This window comes from Ambystoma mexicanum, chromosome 14 (genome assembly GCF_040938575.1).
Source record: "Ambystoma mexicanum isolate Mex_15411 chromosome 14, UKY_AmexF1_1, whole genome shotgun sequence".
Classification (NCBI taxonomy): Eukaryota; Metazoa; Chordata; class Amphibia; order Caudata; family Ambystomatidae; genus Ambystoma; species Ambystoma mexicanum.
The window spans coordinates 477,121,469-477,135,808 of NC_090940.1; the positions used below are offsets into that span (position 1 = coordinate 477,121,469).

The 14,340-nt window shown below is 50.6% G+C and overlaps 1 protein-coding gene across 1 annotated transcript in view; it reads left to right on the forward strand.

The window, feature by feature from the left end:
* GSKIP (GSK3B interacting protein) overlaps positions 1-14,340 on the forward strand; it is a 480,402-nt gene that overhangs the window by 2,797 nt on the left and 463,265 nt on the right. The window lies entirely within an intron of this gene.

Here is a 14,340-nt window from a genome sequence, read left to right on the forward strand (position 1 = left end):
AGTCCAGCTGCAGTGAAGATCCTGGCCACTGGTGCTGTCCACGCCTCGCAGATTGAGGAAACACATCCCTGCGGTGCACTTCATCGTGAGGAGAAGACGGACTTGCGGCCTCTCGCACTAAAGTGGGGTGCTTGTGCGGTCTGACATCATGGGCGAGCAGGAGGATGCCGGTGTGGCCCCAGCACCAGTGCCACGCAGACAACAAGGTACTTTGGCGCTTATGCCTGAATTTGATCTATCGGGGCGCCCATCCAAGCTCGGTCCCAAATGATTATTATGGGTGAAGAAGCTGGAAATGTTTTTTGGGGCCACCGGTGAGACAGAGGATGATGCCAAGGTGGCAACAATGCTATACTCAGCAGGATCGGAAGTGCATTGGATCTTTGAGTCATTGAACTCGCATGCGACGACATATGCAGCTGTCAAGACGGCCCTCCAAAACCACTTTCTACCCCTAGCAAATATGGATTATGACAGCACTTGTGATGAGACATTGGACCAGTTCTGTGGTAGATTAAGACAATTGGCTAGCGCATGCAGGTGGGAGAATGAGGAAGGCTTGGTACGCAACCACCTTATTCAGGGATGCAGCTCGGGGAAGCTGAGAATGCAGGTAGTCTGTGAGCCAGGCCTGACGCTGGCACAAATTTTGGACATGGGGCGTGCACATGAACTGGCGGAGAGCAGAGGAGCCCGGTTTGATTCAGCTGTCCGCCCTGGGAAGTGTGAAGAGGCTTTTGCCGTAGGTCGCTCAGCCTCTCAAAAGCAGCGCTGGAATCAGAAAAAGCCTGAAGGATTTCAGAAACCCTATCTTCCGCATCCATGTCAATACTGTGGTCTCCCACATGCGGGCGAGTGTCCAGCAAAGACTAGGGTATGTGGCTGTTTGGGGGTGTTGGGACATTACGCAAGGGTGTGCAAAGCAGGGATACCAGTGGCTACGCCCAGGGGCCCAGCAAGGGCAACCCAAGAAAATCTAAGAATGTTGCGGCGGTAGAACAAGGTCTACAAGAACTGGACATCGCAGAGGAGGAGGAGGAAGAGGAAGAAGTGTTCTTCATATTGAATATAGCGTCTGGCACAAGGAAGTGATGGCAGCCCACATGTATGGTCAACATCGGCGAAACCCCAACGGCAGTAATAATAGACACAGGAGCATCAGTGTGTGTCTTATCGGCGGAACATTATGAGCTCTACCAGGCCCGCAGGCGCTTGAGGGCACCAATGCAAGAATATACACCTTTGGGGGAGACATGCCTCTACCACTAAAGGGGGCAATCATGGCGTCAGTCACTCACGGACAAAACGCCATAAAGGCCAGATTCTTTGTCATGGAAGTGAGCTCTCATTCATTACTAAGCTGTGCGGCCTCAGAGGCACTGGACATTGTCCACTTCGCCATGTCAGTGTATCTGACAGACATTGATCACATCATGGAACGATATGCAGACCTTTTCAGAGGTGTGGGCAAGCTCAAGGGAGAACCCATACGCCTCCACATCGACAAGTCAGTGAGGCCAACGACACTGAAGCACAGGAGAATCACATTCCAACTTAGGACGCAAGTCGAACATGAGTTACAAGCTCTCGTGGACATGGACATTATTGAAAGGGTCAAAGGCCCCACTCCATGGGTCTCCCCAATTGTGGTAGCGGCGAAGCCCAAGCAGCCGGGGGCGTGCGCATTTGTGTCGATATGCGGCTGCCCAATATGGCGATCCGACGAGAGCGTCACTTAACTCTGACATTGGATGATATAGTGGGTGAACTTCAGGGTGCCAGGTAGTCCTCTAAACTGGACCTCTGCTCTGGGTAGCATCAGCTGGAGCTGCACCCTGAGTCCCGCTATATAACGACTTTCACAACACACGAGGGCCTATATCAGTTCAAAAGGTTAAGCTTCGGCATCTCGTCAGCTGCCAAGGTCTTCCAAAACGTCATCTGAGGTGCCCTCGCTGGACTGAAAGGCGTCATAAATCTAAGTGACGATATTTTGGGTTTTGCTTCCTCAGAGGCGGATTAGACAGGATCAAAAACCTGGGCCTCGCGTTGCATAAAGGTAAATGTGAGTTTTTCAAAGACCGAATCGAATTCTTTGGATTTATTTTCCATGCAGGGGGCATATCCCCGGATCCAGAGAGAGTGCGGCACATACAAGAGGCGGCGGCTCCAGGAACACCCTTGGAGGTCAGGAGTTTTCTAGGGATGGTGACCTACTGTGGACGGTTCATCCGGGATCTGGCATCTCTGTCTGAGCCGTTGAGAGCACTCCCTAGAAATGACGTTGTCTGGGAATGGACTACAAGAGAGCAGAAAGCGTTTGAAGACATTAAAACAGCGCTGACGGGCAGCAAAACAATGGCCTACTTTAATCCCGAGAGAGAGTCAGAAATCGTGGTGGACGCCAGCCCGGAAGGATTGGGCGCAGTGCTACTACAGGCAGACGCCCAGAGACAGATGCATCCAATTGCGCATGCCAGCAATGATTTAACTGACACAGAAAAACGGTATTCGCAGATTGAACCAGAGGCACTTGCCATCCTATGGGGATGTAAGCACTTCAGACTATACATTCTGGGGAAGCCCGTGGTGGTCATCACTGACCACAAGCTGCTGATCCCCATCATGGCGGGCGGGTCATCTAAAGCACCCCCTCGTATAGAGCGGTGGATGTTGTCCCTGGTCGAATATGGGGTGAAACTACAGTATAGACCAGGTACCAGCAATCCTGCAGACTATTTGTCTCGACACCTGGGATCTGGTCGGACACAAGAGAAACCAGAGGTGATCGAATGTATCGAAATGGTCCGACATGTCGTGGAAGCAGCAATGCCTGTGGCATTAACAGTCCAGGAGATAGTGGAAGCATCTAGAACCGATGAGGTGTTTCAAGTCATTCAGACGGCCATGGACAGCGGTGATTGGAAAGGAGTACTAGCCAACAACACTAGGAGAGAGATGGGGGCCCAACAAGACATGCAAGCACTGTGTCATACCTCGCACCCTAGTTGCAAAAGTACTGGACATAGCCCACAAAGGGCACCAGGGCACTGCGAAAAAAAAAAGGCGCGCTTGCGAGCCAAGGTATGGTTCCCGGTGTTAAGACGGATTTCTGAACTCTGTCCTGGTGGCGCAGAAGTTCAGAAGGCCAACCTAATTACTTGGAACAGGGTAACCTCTGGACGAGCCAGACCAATCAAGGTAGCGATCGCGGCGGTCAAGACTAGGTCTCAAGAGGGGTGAGGGTGACTGAAAGCCCGCAATGAGCACACAAAGCAAGAGCGCTTACAAACTACTCCAAACAGTTGTTATATCAAAAATATATACACATTTATTTTAAGGCCTTTAAAATAATGACCGTAGCGAGAAAATCACAATATCACAATATTAAGCCAACACATACCATATCAACACAATATATATACAAATACACAGTCGCAAGCGTTTAAAGCACGAAATATGTAGTCCACCTGAAAGGAAAGGAAAACAGGCAGTGCGATAACGCTTTAGACTCAGTTCGCCTTCAGAGGCACCTAACTAGATGGAAGTCTGAGCCCTGCGAAGAGTGGAGCCTTGTGCTCAAAGTACCTGCCACCCCGGTGCCAACGGGCAAAAGGGGAAGCTCTTCGGAGGACGTCAGGCAGTTCGGGTTAGTGCACAGCAGAAGGAGAACAGGTTCCGCAACTCAAGCGCAGCCTCTACAGCGGGCAGAAGCAGAGCGCAAGTACGGCCAAAAGGGTGCTGTTTTTACACAGCAGGGAAAAGCAATGGGATACTGCAGGAGGGCGACCAGATCCTAGCTAAACTACTCACCGGTCCCCGAAGCAAGCAGACCCAGGCTTCTCCACGTTAGTTTCAGCAGCTGGCAGGTTCAAAAGAGCAGGGAACGCCTCGTAGTCGTGTAGAGCAAAAAGACGTCCCAATCGACGAAACCAGCACAGTTTGTTGCCGCAGCAGGACAACGGAGCGGCCGTGTGTATTCGAGCCAAATGTACACTCCTCCCTTCAGACTTGGGAACGCCAAGTGTACGAAGCGTGGGAGAGTGACCAGGACTCGAAATACAACACAACCTGGCGGCGGTTACAGAGCAGGACTCCCTTGTAAGCTGGTCAGTCAACTGGATGGCCCAGAGACGCTTCCGAAGGCTTACTTGGCAGGAGATGATGAAGTCGCCGGGAATAGCTGTTCCTGCTATTCCAAAGGTCGAAGCACCAGTACAGGCCTTCTGGTTCGATCAAAGGAGGAAAGGGTTTCACAGGACGACAGCAGTGCAAAGGAGGATTCCTTCAGCGGGTCACCAGCGATTCCTCGGTCCAGCCTCTTGGTTGCAGGATACTTGGCTCCTGTATTCCTTCGTTCGTGAGAACTCAGGAGATCGACATGGTAGTGGTGTTTCCAGCCCCCTCTTATCCACGGTTCCCCTCGCGCCAAAACGGAGGGGAACCAATGGGAGATCCGCTCATCAACACACACACCATACGTGGACCAATCACGGACCACGGTGGTCCCAGGCATTCATACCACCCTAGACTCTCTGGCACCCAGGATGTGTATTGGGACCAGACATCCCAGCCCACCCCCTGGAGGCACACAAACGACATGTAGAAGCCCGCGAAAGCAACCACGTTTCACGGGAAAGTACATGCCCAAATAAGGAAGGCCCCGGGTCGCTCGACCTGGGGAAGGTGAAGGGAGCAAGACGGTCAGTGGACAAGACAAAGGAGCCTCGTGGTCTGGCCATTTTGGGAGCCAGGCCACCATTTTGGGTTCAGTGCGAAAAACGTGCTCAGAACGCCAAAACGAGCTCAAAATAAACAAAACGATCGCTGCCACCATTCGAGTCCCTGAATGACTTGCACCGATCAAATACCATCCTAAAAGAGTATCTAGGGCCTGTAGAAGGCTAGAGACCCAAGAGAGCTGTAACTTAGCTTACAGTGCCCTCTTGTGTCATGTTGCACTAAAGCCGCAACACGATAAAAGAAACTACGGGAAACAGCGTTCCCCGGTACTGACTGTCTTAAGGGCATGTCAGTTTCCCCATAAGAAAAGGAGCGAAAGCCCAGAGGAGTGCGGCAGAAGGCTGCACTTCTCTGGCAAAGTCAAGAACAAGGTGAAAAACAACAGCAAAAAGTTTAGGGGTTGCCACATGGAAGGAAAATTACCTACAATTATGAAATCTTTCCTAACACTCGCCCCTCCCAGACTATGGACAGGGGGAACTAATCCACCCCTGGATGAGTCTCTTGTTCAGGTCGGTTAAACATTCTGGACAACCCATCAGCATTGCTATGTTGGACACCTGGCCTATGCTCAATAGTGAAGTCGAAGCCTTGTAGACTTATGGACCACCTAAGCAACTTTGGATTCTCCCCCTTCATGTTCATTAGCCACTTTAACGGCTTATGGTCAGTCTGCACAGTGAAGTGGGTCCCATAGAGGTAGGGCCTCAGCTTCCTTAGGGCCCACACAACAGAGAAACATTCTTTCTCTACCGTGGACCATCTGAGCTCTCTGTCCTTAAGCTGGCGACTAATAAAACCGATAGGGTGTTCCTTACCCTTCTCATCTACTTGTGATAGTACAGCTCCTATCCCAGTGTCAGAGGCATCCGTCTGCACGATAAAAGGTCTTTGATAATCAGGGGCCCTAAGCACAGGGGCCTGGCACAAGGAGTCTTTTAAGCCATTGAAGGCCTTCTCGCACTCGTCGGTCCAAGTTACCTTCTTGGGTTTCTTCGGAGTTGTGAGGGCAGTCAGAGGAGCAGCTATGGTGCCATAGTCTGCCACAAAATTGCGATAATACCCCGTGAGTCCTAAGAAGGCTCTCACTTGGGTTTGCGTAGTGGGGGTAGGCCAGTCTTGTACTGCTTGTACTTTACTGGGTAGAGGCTGTATCCTCCCTCCACCTACTTCATGTCCAAGGTAAACCACTGAGCCTTGTCCAATCTGGCATTTACTAGCCTTTATGGTCAAGTGGGCTTTCTGAAGAGCCTGGAGCACAATCCTGAGGTGTTTCACATGGTCTTCCCAGGTGGCACTGAAAACTGCTATATCGTCCAGATATGCAAGGCAGAATTCGTCCAACCCATTCAACACATGATTCACAAGCCTCTGGAAAGTGGCAGGTGCATTCTTCAACCCGAACGGCATTACCCGGAATTGGTAAAGGCCGTCTGGAGTAGAAAATGCTGTCTTCTCCTTGGCATGTTCTGCTAAAGCTATTTGCCAATAGCCAGCAGTGAGGTCAAACGTGCTGAGGTACTTGGAGGCACCCAAAGTATCCACCAGCTCATCTGTTCGAGGCAAGGGGTGTGCATCTGTCTTGGTGACAGCATTCAGAGCCCTGTAATCCACGCAGAACCTCAATTCAGAAGTGCCTGCTTTTGGAACCAACACCACAGGGCTGGACCAAGGACTACTAGAGGGTTCAATCACCCCAAGATCTAACATCTTGTTGACCTCGGTCTTAATATAAGACCGTACTTTGTCTGACATCCTGTATCCCCTACTTTTGGTAGGTACACTGTCTCCTGTGTCAATGTGATGTTTGCACCAAGGTGTCAAACCAGGCGACTGTGAAAACAGGGGGGAAAACTGCCTAAGCAAACTTTTCACCTCAGCCTGCTGATCAGAAGTCAGGTGAGGGGCCACTCGGACACCCTCAAAGGAGCTATCTGAAGGACCGCTTTGGAACAGGTCGGGAAGAGGTTCAGACTCCTCTTCCTCAACGTCTGAAGCCAGTAGCAGTGCTGCGATTTCGACTCTTGGGACGAAAGCCTTCAGCCTATTCACGTGGAACACTTTTGGAGCCTGTCCAGGCCTTCCAAGGTCCACTAAATAGTTAACCTCACCCAGGGGCTCCACCACTGTGTAAGGGCCTGACCATTTGTCCTGTAAAGCTCGAGGCCTTATGGGATTCATGATCAGGACTTGCTGACCAGGTGTAAAGTTGATGAGGGAAGCTTTCTGGTCGTACCAATGTTTCACCAGCGCTTGCCCTGCCTTCAATTTATCACTAGCCAAGCCCATCAGAAGTACCATCCGTTTTCTGAGCCCTAGCACATAATCAACTACATTGGTAGTAACAGGGGGAGTGGGCATCTCCCATCCCTCTTTGACGATGGCTAAGGGTCCCCGTACGGGATGACCGAACAGAAGTTCGAAGGGGCTGAAGCCAACACCCTCCTGTGGTACCTCTCGGTAGGCAAACAGTAAGCATGGTAAAAGAAGATCCCATTTTCTACTCTGAGGCTCCTCCAGAGCCCCAATCATGCTCTTTAACGTTCTGTTGAAACGTTCCACCAGACCATTGGTCTGGGGGTGGTATGCAGAAGAGAACTTGTAGGTGACCCCACATTCTTTCCACATAGCCTGCATATACTTCGACATAAAGTTGCTGCCACGATCTGACACAACTTCTTTAGGGAAGCCAACCCTAGTAAATATGCCGAGTAAAGCTTTTGCAACTGACTTGGCAGTTACAGTTTTCAATGGGATGGCCTCAGGATACCTGGTTGCATGGTCGACCAGCACCAGGATAAACCTATTGCCCGAGGATGTTTGCGGGTCAAGGGGACCAACGATGTCGATCCCTACCCTTTCAAATGGTACCCCCACAACTGGGAGCGGTACCAACGGAGCTTGGATTGTCGCGCCAACCTTACCAGACAACTGGCAGGAGGCACAACTCCTGCAGTGACTTTCTACTTGCACCCCCATCTTGGGCCAGTAGAAGTGCATGGATAACCTTTTCTTGGTCCTCTTCATACCAAGGTGACCAGCAAGGGGAACTTCATGCGCCAACTGCAGGAGGAAGGGCCTAACAGCAAGGGGAACCACCAACCTCCTATGGTCTCCTTCTGTAGACTCTGTGGGCTCACTATACAGGAGTCCACCTTCCCAATAAATCCTATGCTTCCCAGGAGGTTCACCCTCAAGCTGGGAGCAGGCCTGTCTCCTTAGGCCTTCCAGAGATGGGCACTCACGTTGGCCTTTACTGAATTCGTCCCTGTCAGGACCTCCTTCAACTAACAAGTCTTTTAGTTCAGGATGGTCGTTGGGGTCGAATACTTCAGGCATCGCCACCTCCTCGTCAGGCCCGGGCGATTGACCAACTTCCTCCACCGCAGTGGTAGGCGAGCTCGGGGGAATATTCTCTTTCCCTCGTCTTGACTTGTAGACTCCTTTCGCCTTGGGTTTCCCCTTTGGCTGGGGCGGCGTATTGGACTTGGCCAATGCTGCCCATGCTTGAGACCGTGTGTAGGGTCTTTCGGCAGTGTCTCCTACGAGCCCTAAAGCTCTGAGATCATTACCCAACAAGACCTTTCACGGGACGTTTCTCTGAATGCTCACTGGAATCCTGACTGCTGTACCATTTAAAGTAAGATTTACAGGTATTACTGGAAACATACGGAGGGGGCCGTCAGCCAACTTAGTGGGCATCAGAGTAGCTCTGGCAACTTCCTCTGAGTCTACCAAGGTAGAATCCACTACAGTGCGACTGCACCCACTATCCCTAAGAGCTGGAGTATCCACTCCATTGATCAGCACACTGTCTTTAAAGTAGTGCTTGGTATTATCCGGAATCCTAGCATAAGCCTCTGCGACTTTAGGCTCCCAGGAACCCAGGGACACTAAAACTACCTCAGCCTCTATCCCGCTGGGAAATGAGTCTGAGGAGAAGGATGCTCCTGTAATCTCTTCTTCCTCGTAGGAGGAGAAGGCCAGATTAGCGGAGTGGACCCCCAAAGGTCTAACCTTACACCGGGGATCCCCCTTCACATGGTCAGTTGCTCCACAAGAAAAACAAGCCCCAGTGGGTCTGTTAACGTAGGGAGGCTTATTGTAACCAGAGTTCTGTTTCGGAGGCGAACCTCCACTACCCTGTGAGTTCTCTTGTGTCTTACCCTTGTTTTTCTTTTTGTGGCCCTTATGGGAAGAAGATTTAGCAGATTCCCCACCCTCCATATCTTTGGACTTTTTCCCTTCCTCCTGCTTTGCTTACCAGGATGAGTTTTGTCCTTATGGGACACTCGATGTGACACCCATAAGTCTGCTGCAATGGCCAGCTTCTTAGGATCTATCTCCTTCGAATCGGCCAAATGCTGCTTAAGCTCCGGGGAAGAAGAAGCAAAAATATGTTCCAGCAGGACAAGATTTATCATGCGTTCGAAGGTAGAAACCTTATAACCTTCGACCCAGCCAGTTAAGTTTTTCAAAGATTCAGCGACATAAGATACCCAAGTACCACCTTCCTTTTTCTTATACTCTCGAAAACGCTTTAAATATTGGGCCGGAGTCTTCCCAAACTTTAAAATGAGAGTTTGCTTTAACATTGCGAAATCAGCTCGCTCAGCCTTTGACATTTCCATAATGGCACTACAGCCAGAATGGGGCAGTCTACTGAGTAACCACGCAATCTTATCAGCATTGTCAACTTCTTGAACTTCGCATGCATACTCAAACGCATTCAGCCAGTCCATAATGTCATTCCTTTCTTCATACACACTGAGCAGATCTTTCGGAAACCGTGGATGAGAGGAAGCCCCAGACCCATGTCCAGGACCCTTGGACCCATTTGCAACCTGAAGCTTGGCCAGTTCCAACTGGTGATCCCTGTCTTTCTGTTTTTCTGCCTGTTCGATTTTTAGTTTGGCTATGCTGAATTCAAGCTCCTGCTGCCTAAACCGCAGCTCTTGCTTCTTGAATTCAAGCATAGCCTCCCCATCAACACTGGCAGAGGAAACATTAGACATCTCGTCCTCCCTGTCCTCGTGGTCGCGATGGATCAGTGCAGCGGCAGAACCGTCGGTTCTACCAGTGAGAGCAGCCCCACCACCTTCTGCACTGTCCTCAGAAGTTATAGCGTCAAGCTGCGCTTCTTGCCACGCCACGATTCTTTGGATCATTTCCAATTTAGTGCCTTGAGAGGAAACACCTCTCTCCGCACACATCTTCTTCAATGTTTCTGATTTGGAAGCATTTAAAGTTAACAAGGTATTTGTTTCCATACTGTTTGATAGGACTATGGCCTTTTTAAAGTTATACTACAACAATTCACTACGTGTCCTGGTTGGAATAACCTGAAATACCTTAGTTCGTGCGCAACACTGGATGCCTTCAGTCGTATCCCACCGCTGTACACCAATTTGTTAAGACGGATTTCTGAACTCTGTCCTGGTGGCGCAGAAGTTCAGAAGGCCAACCTAATTACTTGGAACAGGGTAACCTCTGGACGAGCCAGACCAATCAAGGTAGCGATCGCGGCGGTCAAGACTAGGTCTCAAGAGGGGTGAGGGTGACTGAAAGCCCGCAATGAGCACACAAAGCAAGAGCGCTTACAAACTACTCCAAACAGTTGTTATATCAAAAATATATACACATTTATTTTAAGGCCTTTAAAATAATGACCGTAGCGAGAAAATCACAATATCACAATATTAAGCCAACACTTACCATATCAACACAATATATATACAAATACACAGTCGCAAGCGTTTAAAGCACGAAATATGTAGTCCACCTGAAAGGAAAGGAAAACAGGCAGTGCGATAACGCTTTAGACTCAGTTCGCCTTCAGAGGCACCTAACTAGATGGAAGTCCGAGCCCTGCGAAGAGTGGAGCCTTGTGCTCAAAGTACCTGCACGCCGGTGCCAACGGGCAAAAGGGGAAGCTCTTCGGAGGACGTCAGGCAGTTTGGGTTAGTGCACAGCAGAAGGAGAACAGGTTCCGCAACTCAAGCGCAGCCTCTACAGCGGGCAGAAGCAGAGCGCGAGTACGGCCAAAAGGGTGCTGTTTTTACACAGCAGGGAAAAGCAATGGGATACTGCAGGAGGGCGACCAGATCCTAGCTAAACTACTCACCGGTCCCCGAAGCAAGCAGACCCAGGCTTCTCCACGTTAGTTTCAGCAGCTGGCAGGTTCAAAAGAGCAGGGAACGCCTCGTAGTCGTGTAGAGCAAAAAGACGTCCCAATCGACGAAACCAGCACAGTTTGTTGCCGCAGCAGGACAACGGAGCGGCCGTGTGTATTCGAGCCAAATGTACACTCCTCCCTTCAGACTTGGGAACGCCAAGTGTACGAAGCGTGGGAGAGTGACCAGGACTCGAAATACAACACAACCTGGCGGCGGTTACAGAGCAGGACTCCCTTGTAAGCTGGTCAGTCAACTGGATGGCCCAGAGACGCTTCCGAAGGCTTACTTGGCAGGAGATGATGAAGTCGCCGGGAATAGCTGTTCCTGCTATTCCAAAGGTCGAAGCACCAGTACAGGCCTTCTGGTTCGATCAAAGGAGGAAAGGGTTTCACAGGACGACAGCAGTGCAAAGGAGGATTCCTTCAGCGGGTCACCAGCGATTCCTCGGTCCAGCCTCTTGTTTGCAGGATACTTGGCTCCTGTATTCCTTCGTTCGTGAGAACTCAGGAGATCGACATGGTAGTGGTGTTTCCAGCCCCCTCTTATCCACGGTTCCCCTCGCGCCAAAACAGAGGGGAGCCAATGGGAGATCCGCTCATCAACACACACACCATACGTGGACCAATCACGGACCACGGTGGTCCCAGGCATTCACACCACCCTAGACTCTCTGGCACCCAGGATGTGTATTGGGACCAGACATCCCAGCCCACACCCTGGAGGTACACAAACGACATGTAGAAGCCCGCGAAAGCAACCACGTTTCGCGGGAAAGTACATGCCCAAATAAGGAAGGCCCCGGGTCGCTCGACCTGGGGAAGGTGAAGGGAGCAAGACGGTCAGTGGACAAGACAAAGGAGCCTCGTGGTCTGGCCATTTTGGGAGCCAGGCCACCATTTTGGGTTCAGTGCGAAAAACGTGCTCAGAACGCCAAAAGGAGCTCAAAATAAACAAAACGATCGCTGCCACCATTCGAGTCCCTGAATGACTTGCACCGATCAAATACCATCCTAAAAGAGTATCTAGGGCCTGCAGAAGGCTAGAGACCCAAGAGAGCTGTAACTTAGCTTACAGTGCCCTCTTGTGTCATGTTGCACTAAAGCCGCAACACGATAAAAGAAACTACGGGAAACAGCGTTCCCCGGTACTGACTGTCTTAAGGGCATGTCAGTTTCCCCATAAGAAAAGGAGCGAAAGCCCAGAGGAGTGCGGCAGAAGGCTGCACTTCTCTGGCAAAGTCAAGAACAAGGTGAAAAACAACAGCAAAAAGTTTAGGGGTTGCCACATGGAAGGAAAATTACCTACAATTATGAAATCTTTCCTAACACCCGGACCTAGATGGACGCGTGGACGAATATGTGCGTCTATGTATTCCGTGTCAGGCTGCCAGCCCTGCCTAGAGGGGACCCGTGATACAATATATGGGAAGGAGAGAACAGCCATGGGGAACTGTGCACGCGGACTTCAGGTCCACGGGGCGGGGCATGTACTTCCTGGCAGTGGTGGACCAGTGGTCCTGGTACCCGGAGATTGAGCTGGTGGAGTCTACAGCCTGCGATCATACCACACTAGCTCTGGAGAACATTTTTGCTACACATGGTTTTCCATACTAATTATGCTTGGACAACGGCCTGCCATTCCAAGGTCAGCAGTTTTCCAAGTATAAGGAGGACCGGGGCATACGACATCGAAAAGTGACTTCCCTCGGGCCGAGGGCCAACGGTAAAGCCGAAAGGTTCATGCGTACATTAGACAAAGTGTTCAGAATATCGCTGAATGGAGGAGGTGATATGATATGATATGGCATTTATAACGCGCCTATACCCAAGTGTTTCAAGGCGCGGCGTCAGAACTTGTTTGTAGGTGAGCTACGTCAGAACTTGTTTGAATTCCTAAGGGAGTACAGGGCAACTCCACATCAGTCCACCGGAGTAGCGCCTGCTGAGGCGCTGTTTAAGCGTTGCCCCAGAGGTCTCATACCTGAGGTGGAGGGAAGAGAACCAGGTACAATCGACAATGACTGAGTCCGAGAGAAGCGGCAGGTGCGGAGTGAGAAGGAAAGCAGCCGGAGAAATCTACAAGGCAAGGTCATTTCTGTAGGAGACACAGTGTTGGTGCACAACCGACATCCAGAGGGGAAGATGTCCCTTACATACGAACCCCAGCCCATGGGTGTTACACATGTCAAGGGATCCATGATAACTGCGGCTGATGGACGTGGAACCGTGACACGGAACGTGTTGTATTTCAAAAAAATTGAGGGCCATCTGTCCTAAGGAAGCCACAGAGCAAACGAGCTGGGGGAAACGGGCATCGCCCAGATGACCAAAGGGGACGACAGTGGAGGGGACCCTCCACCACTGGACTCATAACATCCGGCCCGGACGCCAGCTGGAGGTAGCCGAGCAGGGAGGCGAGGAGGTGTCCAGCCCGGTTCCAGGATTATGTAATGGACACCGACGCCTGAGCAACTGTGGTGGTAATATAAATTGACCCACTTTGGGTTGTTGCATTATGTTGTGTTACTGTTCTGTTTTTCGTTTAAAGAAAAGGAGAAATGTTACGGAGCGTACAAATTATTTGTACGCATGCGCAAGCCTCGTTCCAAGTTTAATAAAGGAGGAACCCGAAGGTGTCATTCGTGGCTGGGACCCTGAACCGCACAGACGTGTCTGAGTATTTCCTATGCAGGTGCGTTTGTGTGTGGAAGGGCGGCCTGGGGCAATCCTAATTACCAACAGTAATGTTACCAAAAAAGTACATTGAGCCGGGGTGGGCAGTTTGTGGGCGCGAATGAGACCACGTGGAATTGCGCACTGCATTTCAGGGTACAGTAGCAGGACATCCTGGCTACCCCCGCCCGCCTTCACCCACTCTTAAAATGCTGGATACTCCCGACTGGTCAATATATGGAGGCTTAAAAAACCATAGCTCTCAACTCGCACGCTTTTGGCGGGTGTCACACGCCTTGTAAAGGGCTGAATCACCCGCCAAGCCTCCTGCACGCCCATTCATTCCAATGGGCGTCTCACCCGCCAAAAAACAGAATCGGGTGATTTCACCTGCCTTTGCAGCACAAATGGTTGAGAGCTATGAAAAACATTTCATAAGCTGTAACTGTCTTGTTATTACCACAGCGCAGCTCGATATTTCATGAACTGTAAAGAGCCATTAATGGCTTCATCAGTCGAAGCCTCGTATTTTAATGACAAGTTAAACTTTATGAAATACCGAGCTTCGTCCTTTTGTGGCTTTAGATTGTTCTGAGAGAAAGCTTTACGTCAACGGTGAAAGACAGTCTCCTGTTTTAATGCACATCTTTCTCTGAGAATAAACAGCGTTTATCTTTTTACAACAACGGAAGCAGCTCGGTACTTTGCAGCTTTTGTCTGTGACAGTTCGGAAGATGGGCCGGTGCTGC